General features: G+C 40.2%; 1 protein-coding gene across 3 annotated transcripts in view; it reads right to left on the reverse strand.

The window, feature by feature from the left end:
- The window catches only part of MRTFA (myocardin related transcription factor A), a 200,263-nt gene that overhangs the window by 58,063 nt on the left and 126,845 nt on the right, over positions 1-15,355 (reverse strand). The gene's annotated exons all lie outside the window — the stretch shown is intronic.

A 15,355-nucleotide genomic window follows, 5' to 3' on the forward strand; every position in this document is an offset into this window, starting at 1 on the left:
CCTATGCCTTAAAGTCTGGTTAGTCCCAGGATCCTGGGGTACCCCCCCCCCCCCCATCTCCACACTTGCTAGGTTGTCCTTTAGTATCATCAAGGCCTCTCACACCAAAGCATTCTCTTTATAACTAATCTTACAGAACTGCAGTTTCAGACAGCTCCCCACCTGCAAGCCTGAACAGGAAATGATTCGATTGCAGATATTATGACTGCAACTCTCTTTGGCAAGAGTGTTTGGTAACTGTGAGATTGCATGAACTTCAGCTGAATATTTTATTTAATGCATATGATTTACAAGAGAAGGCTCAGTCTAGGCTGATGGTTGTTCTCAACAAAAAGCAACTACTGCAATACCCTCTTCTAGAATGGCTCCATTCTTTTCTAACCCACGAACCTGGCAGGAAAACATGCTCATGAATATTTTCCAATGACACCAGTTTGGCTAAGTATCTGTATTTGAACGTGGTTTTCTATAACAAGTCCAAAAACTTCACAATAATTAGCTCATTCTGAATATTTCAAGTTGCTATTAAGGAGGGCAGAGGGCATAAAAAATAAATCCAATAGATAGGAAACTAAAAAAGAGTCAAAACTATATATAATTCACACACACATATCAGATACAGTTTATTTTAAGGCTGTATAACATCAAAGGACAGGATATATGCTAACCAAACTATTGTGACTGTAATCACTTCTCAGTGTATGCAGTCTAGGTGGGAGTAATTATATCAATATAGCTCTCATCATCCTTTAACAAAGTACATTCTTTACTTAAAATGTAAAAAATTAATGTCAAGATATTTATAATCAATCACTTACTATGTACATGCCTTAGCACTAGGTACAAGGAAGGAATTGAGAAGGAAAATAACCCTATACATTTATATAATACTTTACAAAGCTACTTTCACACATGTAATCTTATTTAACCCTATGAATTAGGATGGCAGCCATTACACCCACACACAACATAAGAAACTGGTTTGCCAAGCTTCAAGCAACTTAACCAAGTGCATCATTGGCAAGATCAAACCAAGAACTTCAGGTTCCTATCAGCTCAGTGCTGGAACACTGACTACTCAGAAAAAGGCTTCTGCCCTCAAGGAATTAATCTCTGACACTTAATGCCTTGGCCAGTGTTTCTCAGATGTACCAAGTTTCTTCTTAGTACAAATCTCACCAATCTCCTGGTTCAACATCATATTCTGAATTGAATTTAAGACAATTATGTGACAAGGTTATTCATTAACACTAACAATTAAAAGATCTGAGCTCCTTATGAAGGTTAGAATTACTAATATGAGACTGAATAAAACTAAATTAGGACAGAGTGCTCAAAATATATGTCACTTTGGGATAAACATTTTGTTTATGGGCATGATACTGCCCTCTAGTGCCAGGAAACACAGTAACTTCAGTAGACTAATTCAGCTAATGCATATTAATTACCTACTATGTATAAACATATTTTGCTAAGCACTTGGGGGTAGGGGTTGGGGGTGGAGAAAAGGTTAAGTCTACCACACACCTATAATCATAAAAACTATATAGGCCCCTCAATGAACTTATAAATATAATGGGGGATATAAGAAATGTAAAATAAATCACTGTAATCAAAGACAGTGCTATAAATGCTTTAAGAGTTGGCAGATAATAAATTACTAGAGTACAAAAAGGATTAGGTAAGCTTCATGGGATCAGTAGCATATAAGCCATCTTTGAAGGACTTCATAAACCAGAGATGAACAGTATGAATCAAGACCTGGAAGTAGGAAATACTATAAGGTTAAGAAAATAGCTAATAAGCTCCAATTTAGCTTGTAAGGGTGAGTAGAAGGTAGCTGAAAAGGCTGGCTAAGGTTAAACTGGGAAGGTCTGGAACTGCGCTATCCAACATTGTAGCCACTTGAAGTATAAACCATTTAAATTTAATCAAAATAAAAATGTCAGTTTCTTAGTCATTCCTGTCACGTTTCAAGTCTCAATAGCCACACTTGGTTGGTGGCTACCATATTGGACAGTACAGATACAGTCCTGAGCAGTGCTGTACCAGCAGGTTGTATTAAACCACAAAACATCAATCTTTCAAGGCTTACTCCTCCTAAAATTTGCATATCTGATCCTTGCCAAAATCTATTAATAAAGAAACCCATAGGTCCTAATGCCATAAGAGGCAAATTTAAAAGTTTGGTTCCTATTCTTCTGGACATTTCCAACTGTCACCTAAAACAGAGAAAAGTAGCACACGTGGCCTCCTAAGAACCCTAAACAATCGTATTTTTTTTTAAATGTATTTTATTGATATTTCACAGAGAGGAAGGGAGAGGGATAGAGAGCCAGAAACATTGATGAGAGAGAAACATCGATCAGCTGCCTCCTGCACACCTCCCACTGGGGATGTGCCCGCAACCAAGGTACGTGCCCTTGACCAGAACCGAACCTGGGACCCTTCATTCCGCAGGCCGACGCTCTATCCATTGAGCCAAACCGGTTTTGGCTAAACAATCGTATTTTAAAAAGAGTACCAGCCTTCAGAATCTTTTTCTTTTTTTATTAGGAAAAAGAAAAGACAGAACTAAGGAAACTATGAAAGAAGGAAAAGACTATTAGGGCTTTATCTATAATGATAAAACAGAAGACTAAGAGGAGTCATTTCCAATGGTATCTCTGGGTATTTAAAGCAAGTATTTGAGTATTTATCCCTTAAACACCTGCTTTGGCCCCAAAGGTGTAACATCAGTCATCCTTTATACTTTTCACTATCTAATGCACAATCTATTTCTTTTGTGCAGTTTACAAAATGACAGCCATTAAAAAAAAACAAAAACAATGTGTATAACGTATTTGTAGAAAGCATAATGTGAATCTTCTCAAGATCCAGTAGACATTCAGAATCCTAAATACAGGTTCTAAGCACAGTATAAAACCAGAAAAACAGAGTCAATTGCTTAGGGTAGTAGTCTAAAATTACCATTCCGATCCTACTTATGGCAACAAGTCTGCATTTCTAATTCTTATCCACATCTACGTGTAAAACAAATATATTCTTAATGATCAGAATGGGAATCTAAACCACTGCAATGCTTTCCTCCGAATTACAAAAAAACCAACAGTAACAAACGGCCCAAAGATACAAGCCCTGAGCCATACTACCTGTCTCTGACTCTCAAACAATCTTCCTTCTACTGTAGCTTTGGGTTTTGACATTAGTGCAGTACATATTCAAAGAAAAATCAACTTCTCTCAACCGTTTTTTAATTCTCTTTGCAAATGGGGCACTGATAACCACTCACCTCCTCTTCAGTGGGCTCATTCTTTGCCAGTTCTACATGTTCAATTCACCTTGTCAGATGCTCACAGAGTCCCAAGGAGAGCTCAAAAATTCAAGAGAATTATCTAAGTTTTAGGAAAGTGGCATTTATGTATCAATATTTAAAATTGTATATAAATTCAGATAATGAATAAGAGAGGGTCTCCAAGATAGGAGAGGGAAAATGTCAATAATTATTTTCCATTCACTTTTGATAGAATTTGGATAAAGTCCCTATCCGCCCCCCCCTTTTTCCATAATCCAAAACTCTTCTGAAAGAATTTGCCTCAAATTTAAAATTGAACTTTTTTTGCGGAACTCAAATGTACCTGTTCTACTCTCAAATAATATTCTCTTAGCAGTTTCAGAATACAAAAGAGGGATGTTCACAAAGGAAAACTTACCTAATAAAGAGTTTCTTGCTATCTTTCACATTCCTGGATGTGATTCTAATGTAATTCTACAATTACTAAAAAGATTTGCTAAGGCCAGTCCAAATTGTTCACCCAAACCAAAACTAACATGAAATACAAGTGTTATTTTATTTTAAATTATGTTATCTTAATGTTATGAGATCTTAGAGGTTATCGACCTACTTTTAGTGTTTAGCAGAGAAGAAACTGAAGTCATTATCATCAATAGCTCTTTATTTGTAAAATACCTATGGCTACATTATGTTTTATTGATAAAACACTGTATTGGACCCAAATAAAGAAGAATCCCACCTTACTAAAGAAAAGTTTTTCATTCTTCTTCCATGATCTCAGTTTGGTAACATGAGCTCTGCATGGGTGGAAGGAGAGGCGTAGGAAAGTAAAACATCCTGAACACTGTCTGATCAGGTCATGAAATATGTCCTCCAGTACCATGCCCAACTATCTATCTGTTGAGTGCTCAAAAAGCTTTAATAAAAACCCTGGGACAATACCCCACCAAAAGTCAAAGCTTGAAAGACGACAGAAAAATGGGGAGGGGATAAAAAGACAGCAGTAAGTTAAGGAGGGGAAAAAGCATGCAAATCCCAAAGGGATAAATATGCCAACCTTCCCGCAAACTGTGATAAGGGGCCAGGCACACTGTTGAGTAGCTGTCCTTTCCCGGCTTCAGGACAATCCATGAGAGTGGCAGAATCCTGCACGTGGGCTGATGAATCTTGGTCTTCTCCTCCAGCATGCTGGGGGAGATGTGAGACTCCAAAGGCCAATGTTGCAATAAACCCGTCTTCCTTCCCTCACTCCTTAAAGAGGCCATTTATTATCTGCTGAAGATTTGATTAGCATTGCTCTTTAGGTTAAAGGGGTACTTCATTTCTGCAGTACTAAGGTTTGCAAGAACAGCTAGATCCCAAGTTTACTTAAGGAGTGGGGCATTAAAAGTAGTGACAGCAGAAGGTCAGAATCAGTAAGTCTCCTGGAAAACATTTCTTCCTGTCAGCACTGGGCCTTGACACAGACACCTCCCTCCTCTACCCAAATGCCAAAAAGCAGGACTGATTTCAATGTGTAGAGCTGGAAGACAAGAGGGTTCCCTCAGAGAAAATGCTCGTAGCAACCAACCAACCTCATTCACCCAAAATAGTAAACAGTTGGTTTCTCTGCTCAGAACCAAAAGACTTCTGCCAGACAAGCAGTATCACATGACCAGGTTCCCTGTTCGCTCCTCTGCCTCCCTCCCTTTTTGTGCAAAGTCTGCACCAAAGTGGAACAAAGAGCTAAAACACTGCACTATTTTATTTCACTTAACATTTGTTTTTAAAATGTTTACAGATGAAACATACCAAATTGGGAGGAGGGGGAGGTACCAATGGAAAAACCAGGAAGAATTTACTTTGAATTAAGCCATACCACAGCATTGAGAAGAGTACCATTAAACAGAATGGTTAACTGGCAATTCAATGAATAAACAAATGAGTAAACAGATGGACACTTAACAATATGCAAATATTTTGCTGATAAAATCTCTAAAGGAAGATATAGCTCAGTACATATCTGACTTTTTCATTTAGAAAGAAAGGCTGTTAGATGCTGGCTAGTGCCAGAGACAATGGATTGCAACAACAGTGGCAGCCCACCAAAAATATGAGAGTCATACCCTTATCTTGTCCATTTTACTTAATTTGATTTTATTCCTTATATCATAGGCCCATCATTCAAATCACTGGGTAGGCAACCAGGGCAGCTACATCAAAAGAATGAATTGAAAAATCTACCCAGCTAATTATGGAAACAGCTGCCACCATGACACTCACTAGCATCTACACCTAAGGGTGGTAGTGGTGGTAGATCATAAGGCTGGCAACACAGCTAGAGCCAGATGTGCCACCAGATTCCTCTCCCTACGAAGTTCCTTAGCACTTGAAGGCTGAGCAAGGCATACAGTGTAGAGGCATGGAAGCAAAAACCTCTATGCAGAGCAAGTTATTCCAGTAGGAAAATAGGTAAAGTATAAGAATCAACTGTGTCACCATCGTCTACCATGGTCCCTACCTGCAGGGCCAACCAGGGAGCTTTAAGAATAGAGTCGCTCATCCTTATCCACCCCCTTGCATTATAAGATGCTCAATAAATATTTGTAAAATGGAAAAGAAAAAGGAATATGTGTGTGTGTGTGTGTGTGTGTGTGTGTGTGTGTGTGTGTGTGTATTAGAGGCCCGGTGCATGAATTCGTGCATGGGTGGTCCGGCCAGTCTGGCCAGGGGTAGGGGACATGGGCGGTTGGCCGGCCTGCCTGCTGGTCGAACTTCTGGTCGAGGGGACAATTTGCATATTAGCCTTTTATTATATAGGATATACACTGAGTGACCAGATTATTTTGCGTTCAGAGGTCATAATCATCTGGCCACTCAGTGTATATATCAGAAATAATTAATTTAACCAATACCTTTCCCTAGCAAGACCATGCTGAGATAATTGTTACAGGAGGTCTTCAAGATAACATTTTCTCGTTACAACATTGTTGAGATGCCATAGGAGCTTAACTCTTGTTTCATCAATTAGCCCATGTAAAACTGGTTTCATTACACATCATTTAGCTTAAAGTCACAGAACCTATCTGCGACATTAGGTGAGGACTTAACTATACTTGGCTAGTGTTAGAATACAAATACTTCCAATAAATAGTTCGCTGGCCAGGATGAGGAGCAAATGAAACTCTCAGACATTACTGGGCACAACCCAAAATAATAATGCTACTTTGGAAAACAGTTTGGAAGTCTCTTTTTTTAAAAATATTTTTATTAATTTTTAGAGAGAGAGAGAGAAACACTGATGTGAAAACATTGATCAGCTGCCTCCTGCATGCCCTGCAACAGGGATCGGCCTGCAATCCAGGCATGTGCCCTGACTGGGAATCTAACTGGCAACCTTCTGTTGCACGGGATAATGCCCAACCAACTGAGCCACACCAGCCAGGGTAGAAGTTTCTTATAAAGTTAAATTTACACTTACCATACAACTCAGTAAATCACATTCCTGGATATTTAAACAAAGGGAAATTTGAATGTATGTCCACATAAGGAGCTGTACATGAATATTCATAGCATCTTTATTTTAATAGCTGAACACTAGAAACAACCCCGATGTCCTTCAACTTGTGAACAGAATAAAAATTGTGGTACATCCATACAATGAAATACTACTTAGTGACTAAATAAACCCCCAACTACTGCTACCTACAACATATACAAACCCCAAAAGCAGGCGTCCTTAAACTATGGCCCGCAGGCCACATGCGGCCCGCCGAGGACATTTATCCAGCCTGCCGGGTGCCGCTGCCTGTCCTGCTTAGCAGCTGACTCGTCCCGGGCCCGCAGTGCGCATAGGAATTTGTTCATAGTTTGTGTTTTTTTTAATTATAGTCCGGCCCTCCAACGGTCTGGGGACAGTGAACTGGCCCCCTGTTTAAAAAGTTTGAGGACCCCTGCCCAAAAGCATTATGCTAGTGAAAGAAGACAAACGCAAAAGGCTACATACAGAATGATTGCATTTAAGGGTAGAAATAACATCAGAGGTTGCCAGGAGTTGGGAATAGGAAGGAGACTGTCTGTAAACAGGCATGATGGGACTTTTTGAGGGAAATATTCTATGTCTTGATTGTGATAGTGGTTTACCTTTTACCAAAACTCTCGGAACTGTATCCCTATAAAGGGTGACCATTGTTGCATATAAATTAATCTCAATTTTTAAAAAAGCAGACTATGAAATAGTACGCATAAAGGCAGAATGGAATAGTAGTTAAGAATATAAGCTCTAGAATTAGATTGCCTGGGTTTAAATCTTGGCTCTAAACTTACTAGCTGTGTTACCTCGAGAACTTTAACATCTCTATGCCTCCATTTAGTGGGGATAATAGTATTTACCTCAAAGGGTTGCTGTAATAAATGAGCTCATACACTTAGAACAGTGCCTATTCTGTAAGCATCCAGTGCACGCAAGCTGTTGTCATCACACAATTATTTAACACATACATATATCTCTGGGCACAGAAGAGAGTGGAAGGATGGCCACTATATCTGGTTGGTGGGAAAGGATGATTTTATTTCCTCACTCTCTGCTGTTTATCTGTATTTTCTATATTAAAGAACAATTGCCTTTATAATAAGCAAAAAATAATGATTTTCTCAAAAAACAATAAAAGAAAGGACACTGGGCTCTGATTTAGTTGTCCTGTTTTTCAGCTGTGCTAATTATTTAGTTGTATGACCTAAGGGTGTCGCCTTCATCTCTAAAAAGGAAGGGCCAGAGCAGATAGGGTGTCCTCTATCTCTAAAAAGAAATAGTTTTCTAGGACTTATGGTGGGACTAGGTGAGTTATACCTTTTATTTTGTCTCACTTTTCTTTTTCCATATTTGCTATCTGCCTACCATGTACAAGGCACAGTGGCACACACAGATAAAACACCCAAGTCCTTGACCTTACAGAGCTTATAGTACAAGCTATTCAAAAAAACAAAGACAGGCTTAAACCCAATTACTCAATCAGTCAGCATGATAAGTGCTTTGAAGGAAACACAGAAGCAGACTAGCTGGGTTTGGAGGAGTCAGAGAAGATACCTGAGCCAAGAACTGAATGGTTAAAAAAAAAAAAAAAGTCAACCAAAGAGATGGGGAAGGAAATTCTAACCAAGGGAATAGGAATGTACAAAAGCAAAAGGTGTGCAAATAGCAATTTCCTGGAATGAAGGATAGCAGTATGGAAATGAGGAGGGCCAAGACAAGCAGCAGGGAGGCTGGTTAGAAAGAGGAAGATGAGGAGAAACCAAGATGGCGGCATAGGGAAACACCTAAACTGCTGCCTCGCACAACGATATCAAAACTACAACTAAAAGACAAAACAGACACCATCCAGAACCACAGGAAAGCTGGCTGAGTGGAAATTCTACAACTAGAAGGAAAGAGGAAAGCACATTGAGAATCAGAGGAGCTGCAAAAGGCTGAGGTACGGAGACACGCAAGCGCACAGAGAGGATGGGCAGCTGAGTGCACAGGTGGCTGAGTGCGTGGCTGGCTTTCTAAAGGGGGAGGGAGACGGAAGCTCCCGACTGCGCTGAACTCCAGTTCCAGGCGAGTTTCTGGGAACCCAAGCTCATTTGGGGAGAAACTGGACTGTCAGGAAAAGAGAAAGCACACTGAGACTCAGGGGAGCTGCAGAGGCAGAGGTCCGGGGGTGCGCGCGTGCAGAGAGGACTGACTGCTGAGTGCACAGGCGGCTGAGTGCGCGGCTGGCTTTCTAAAGCAGGAGGGAGACGGAAGCTCCCAACTGCGCTGAACTCCAGTTCCGGGCGAGTTTCTGGGAACCCAGACTCATTCAGGGAGAAACTGGACTGTCTGGCAGTGGGCGAAACTCGAGGGCGGCTTTCTCTCAGAGGTGCTTACAGTGATTACTGAGGGACACTGAGACCCAGAAGCCTCACAGGGCAGGGCTGATGGGAAGCCAAGCTGTCTGCTCCGCCCCATCCAAGCTGAGCACAGAGGCTTTTGCAACTTTGCAAGTCTTGTCTCATAAGGGTGTCTCCAGCACAGAAGTTCTCCCGGCGTAGACACAGCTGATCCTCACAGCCGATTGGCCTGAGGTCAATTCCTCCCAGTGATACCAACAACAATCAAGACTTAACTACAACAAGGCTTTACACACAGTCCACAAAGGGGTGCACCAAGAGTGTCCACCTCAGGTAAATGGGGAGGCTGAGCCACTGGGCCATATAGGACACCTAGCACACAAAGCTACTCTACCAACTCAGGCAAGCAGCGAAAATGTGGAGACAAAGAAACAGATCACAAACGAAAGAAATAGAGGAAAACAAATGACTGGATATAGAGTTCAAAACCACGGTTATAAGGTTTTTCAAGAATTTCCTAGAAAAGGCCGATAAATTTAGCAAGACCTTCAAGGATATGAAAAAGGACCAACTAGAAATTAAACATACACTGACTGAAATAAAAAATATTACACAGAGACCTAACAGCAGACTAGAGGAATGCAAGAATCAAGTCAAAGATTTGAAATACAAAGAAGCAAAAGACACTAAACTGGAAAAGCAAAAAGCAAAAAGAATCCAAAAATTTGAAGGTAGTGTAAGGAACCTCTGGGACAACTTCAAGCATACCAACATCAGAATTATGGGGGTGCCAGAAGAAGAGAGAGAGCAAGATACTGCTATTTGAAGAAATAATAACTGAAAACTTCCCCCACCTGGTGAAAGAAATAGACTTACAAGTCCAGGAAGCACAGAGAACCCCAAACAAAAGGAATCCAAAGAGGACCACACCAAGACACATCATAATTAAAATGCCAAGAGCAAAAGACAAAGAATATTAAGAGCAGCAAGAGAAAAACAGTTACCTACAAGGGAGCACCCATACGATTGTCAGCTGATTTCTCAACAGAAACTATGTAGGCCAGAAGGGAGTGGCAAGAAATATTCAAAGTGATGAATAGCAAGAACCTACAACCAAGATTACTCTACACAGCAAAGCTATCATTCAGAATTAAAGGGCAGATAAAGAGCTTCACAGATCAGAAAAAAACTAAAGGAGTTCATCACTAACAAACCAGTATTGTATGAAATGCTGAAAGGTATTCTTTAAGAAGAGGAAGAAGAAGAAAAAGGTAAAGATAAAAATTATGAACAACAAATACATATCTATCAACAAGTGAATCTAAAAATCAAGTGAATAAAAAATCTGATGAACAGAAAAACTGGTGAATATAATAGAATCAGGGGCATAGAAAGAGAGTGGACTGACAATTCTCAGGGGGAAAGGGGTGTGGGGGTTGCAGGAAGAGAATGGACAAAAATCATACACCTATGGATGAGGACAGTGGGGTGGGGGGTAAGGGCAGAGGGTGGGGTGGGAACTGGGTGGAGGGGAGCTATGGGGGGAAAAAAGAGGAACAATTGTAATAATCTGAACAACAAAGATTAAAAAAAAGAAGAAGAGGGAGATGAGCATTTGTTTATTCAGACCATTGATAATCTCCAGAAAGCATATGAGACTGTTTTATTATTATTCAAATGTCTCTATATGCCACAAATAAACCTGATAAATATTAGTCTAAATGTACTTTACTATATTTATAAATATAGCATACTAGAGGCTCAGTGCATGAAAATTCGTGCACTTGGGGGAGGGGGGCGTCGCTCAGCCTGGCCTGTGCCCTGGCAGTCTGAAACCCTTTGGGGGATGTCCACCTGCCGGCTAGGCCTGCTCCCCAGGGGATCAGGCTTAAGCTGGCAGTCAGATATCCCTCTGGCAGCCTGGGAGCCCTTGGGGCATGTCCAACTGACAGCTCAGGCCTGCAATCGGACATCCCTAGTGCTGCCAAGGAGGCGGGAGAGGCTCTCGCCACCGCTGCTGCACTCATAGCCGTCAGCCTGGCTTGTGGCTGAGCTGAGCTCCCCCTGTGGGAGCGCACTGACTTCCCCCCAAACTTCCCTTCACAATGAAACCAGGCAGTAATACTTCAGCTCAAACAGAAGAATTTAAGAGGCAGAGGAGAATCTACACAGGAGTTTTTCTTTTTTAAAATATATATTTTATTGATTTTTTTACAGAGAGGAAAGGAGAGGGATAGAGAGTTAGAAACATCGATGAGAGAAAAACATCGATCAGATGCCTCCTGGGGATGTGCCCGCAACCAAGGTACATACCCTTGACCGGAATCAAACCTGGGACCCTTCAGTCCGCAGGCCAACACTCTACCCACTGAGCCAAACCGGTTAGGGCCGATACAGGATTTTCAAGTACAGTCTATAATTTTTTTATACTGAAATAAAAGTCTACATCTATAAACAAAAAGAATACCATACTTTTACATCTCTTCTCTTATTAATGGTTTACAATCTCCTTTATAAAGACAGTTCTCTGCATGCTTCCAGGGAAACGCAGGTCCTTTTTGCCTACCTAATACTACAGAGGACACCTTTCGGCTGTGTTCCTCCACCCTCTCCCTCTGTCATCAATGCACAGGGAAGCCAGCAGCTTGTGAGCCTCTGAAAAACCTGAGCGTCCCTGCTGTGCTCTGTTCTCTTAAAGGTCTCCAGCTGAACTTTAGGCAAGACCCTACAGGAACCACAAAGCCCTTTAGATACAGGACAGCTGAGCTAATGAGGCTAGAAATCCGTTCACGTGTGCTTCCCATGACTGCTTGCGGTAGCCCCATTACACACCTCCATTTGCTCGTTTCTCAGTGGTCCAGCTGTCACTAGCCAAATAAGAACTGGCCGTAAGATTACAAGTGCACAGTTCCAAGGAAAAAACTACTTAGATGATATCAAACTACATTTCTGCTGGCTCTTTCACGACTTCGTTATTTTTTATTATTTGCAACTTTCAAAGTCAAAAGCTGCTAGAACTCCTCCAGGACAAGGCCATCTCCCTCCACTTATCTTCTCCAAAGCAAGAGTAAGTCACGTTAATTCTTCAGCAAATCCAGGCATTTCCCCCTAGAAATCAGGTTGCCCAGTAGCCACTCACTCACTAGGGTTACATGTTTTGCTTCATATACATCAATCCTCTAGTTTTTGTTTTTTTTTAAACATATTTTATTGATATTTTACAGAGGGAAAGGGAGAGGGATAGAGAGCTAGAAACATCGATGAGAGAGAAACATCAATCAGCTGCCTCCTGCACACCTCCCACTGGGGATGTGCCCGCAACCAAGGTACATGCCCTTGACCGGAATCGAACCCGGGACCCTCCAGTCCGCAGGCCGACGCTCTATCCACTGAGCCAAACCGGTTTCGGCAATCCTCTAGTTTTACATAGATACACACAAGCTTCAATCGCAGGGCAGTACAAACCGGAGTCCCATTTAACTCCATGGTGTCTGTAATTTGGGAATCTGAAAGACAGTACATTTATTGAGCTCCTTTAATGGTACTATACTCAGAGAGTCAATTCCAATTTGGAATGCTTCATAATTTTAAAAAGAGTGGTGTCCTTCATCAGACACCTTACCTTGAGACTCTGACACTATTCAACAAAAAGATTTCTTAGCAAGACTGTACTGCAAAGAAGGTATCAACATTTCCCAGGATACATTATAAAAATAAACTATCCAAGGTTGCACAGGCCCACTGAAAAGACTCAGTTAAATTTAGATGAAAATAACTAATTTCATAGCTTTAAATGTAAATGGTGAAGTTAAGAAAGTTCTAAGCTGGATTGGGGGCAATGAGTCTTCTCTGTAAAAGTTTGTTATTTTAAGAAAAAAATATTGTTTTATAATTGAAAATTAATTTTAACAAATAAAAATTGATCACCACTTGCTTTGTAGTTGGAAAAATTAGCCTAGTTTTCCCCCCTCAAACTTCTTAGGTCTCAGATTCTCTCAGGTAGGTAATCTCAAGGTAAATGCTCTGTCTGGTCAGACTTCAGAACAAAGTCTGGTTCTGAACGTATTTAACACATCAGTCTTTCTGTTGGGAAACAGTAAGCTTTCTGATTAATTAAACTAAGCGAATGGTGAAGAACAATTAAAACTACCTCTAACCCATATATTTTAATGAAAAGCAACAGAGTGCCAAAATCTATTTTCTGAATCCAGATCATATAGTTAAACATCATCCCCACAAATTCAAGCAATCAAAATGATAAGGGAAGCATAGCAAAGCAGTCATTTAAATAAGTGAGAGACTAGGTAAGAGTTTGATCAAACAGAATCCTCAATTTATAATCTCAAATTTGGATGTGTTACAAGGGATACTCCACTCTTTAAAATAATAAAACAGCCCTAGCAGGAATTTAAACTGCTTAATTCCTTCAGCTTTTTCACCAAGTCCCCAACCCCCACTCCCCTCCGGCCATCATCAGTTTGTTTTCCATAGCTATGAGTCTGTTCCCGTTTTATTTATTTTGTTCTTCAGAGTCTGCATATAAGTGAAATTATATGTTATTTGTCTTTCACTGTCTAACTTTTTTCATTTAGCGTAATAACCTCTAGGTCCATACATGCTGTCGCAAATGGTGAGATTTTCATTCTTTTTATGGCCAAGTAATATGCCACTGTATATATGTACCACAACTTTTTTTATCCACTCATCTATTGATAGGCACTTGGGTTGCTTCCATATTTTGGCTACTGTAAATAATGATGGAATGAAAATTTTATTTTTTAGTGTTTTGGGTTTTTTCTAATATATACCCAGAAGTGGAATTGCTGGGTCATCAGCCAATTCCGTATTTAATTTTTTAGGAACCTCTATACTATTTTACATAGTGGCTGTCCCAGTATGCATTCCCACCAACAGTGCATGAGGGTTCCTTTTTCTCCACATCCTCACACTTGTAATTTGTTGATTTACTGATAACAGTCATTTTGGCAGATGTGAGGTGATATTTTATTATGGCTTTAATTTGCATTTTCTAATGATTAGTGATGCTGAGCATCTTTTCATTTATCTATTGGCCATCTCTACGCCCGTGTCTGTTCAGGTCCTCTACCCATATTTTTAATTGGATTGTTTGTTTTTTTGGTGTTGAGTTGTATGAGTTCTTCATAAATTTTAGATATTAACCCCTTCTCGGATATGTCACTGCATATAAGTGAAATTTTGTTTTGTTGTCTTTTTGTTTTGTTGATGATTTCCTATTTTTTTTAAAATATATTTTATTTTATTGATTTTTTACAGAGAAGAAGGGAGAGGGATAGAGAGTTAGAAACATCGATGAGAGAGAAACATCGATTCAGCTGCCTCCTGCACACTCCCCACTGGGGATGTGCCTGCAACCAAGGTACATGCCCTTGACCGGAATCGAACCTGGGACCCACCAGTCCGCAGGCTGACGCTCTATCCACTGAGCCAAACTGATTAGGGCTCCTATTTTTTTACTGTGCAAAAAGTTTTTACATTGATGTAGTCCGATTTGGGTTTTTTATTTTTGTTGTTTCCCTTGCCCCAGGAGATATATCAGAAAAAAATGCTAATAAAGGTGTCAGATTTTACTGCCTACGTTTTCTTCTAGGAGTTTTATGGTTTCAATTCTTACATTTAAGTCTTTAATTCATTTTGAATTTATTCTTGTATATGGTGGAAAAAGGTGGTCTAGTTTCATTTTGTTGCATTTATCTGTCCAATTTTCCCAACACCACTTATTGAATAGACTGTCTTTACTCCACTGTATATTCTTGCCTCCTTCGTCACTGGTATGGGTTTACTTCTGGGCTCTCTATTCTGTTCCAGCGATCTGTGGACACAGATCAATACCATGCTGTTTTGATTACTATTGCCTTATAGTACAGTTTGATATCAGGTGGCATGACACCAATTTTGTTCTTCTTTCTCAAGACTGCTGTGGCTATTCGGGCTCTTCTGTGGTTCCATGAACACTTTTAATTATTTGTTCTCGTTCTGTGAAAAACACCATTGGTATTTTGATAGGGATTGTGAATGCTAACTCTTTGCAAAAAGGATTACATCTTGTTTCTTACAGGAAACCCAATGGATACTCAATAAACATTAGCAAATACCCACAGCATCTAGCCCACTATCTTTCAACCAGATGCTCGCTAATTATTGAACCCTTAGCAATGTTATTTACCATCA

Source organism: Plecotus auritus, assembly GCF_963455305.1.
Source record: "Plecotus auritus genome assembly, chromosome: 3".
Classification (NCBI taxonomy): domain Eukaryota; kingdom Metazoa; phylum Chordata; class Mammalia; order Chiroptera; family Vespertilionidae; genus Plecotus; species Plecotus auritus.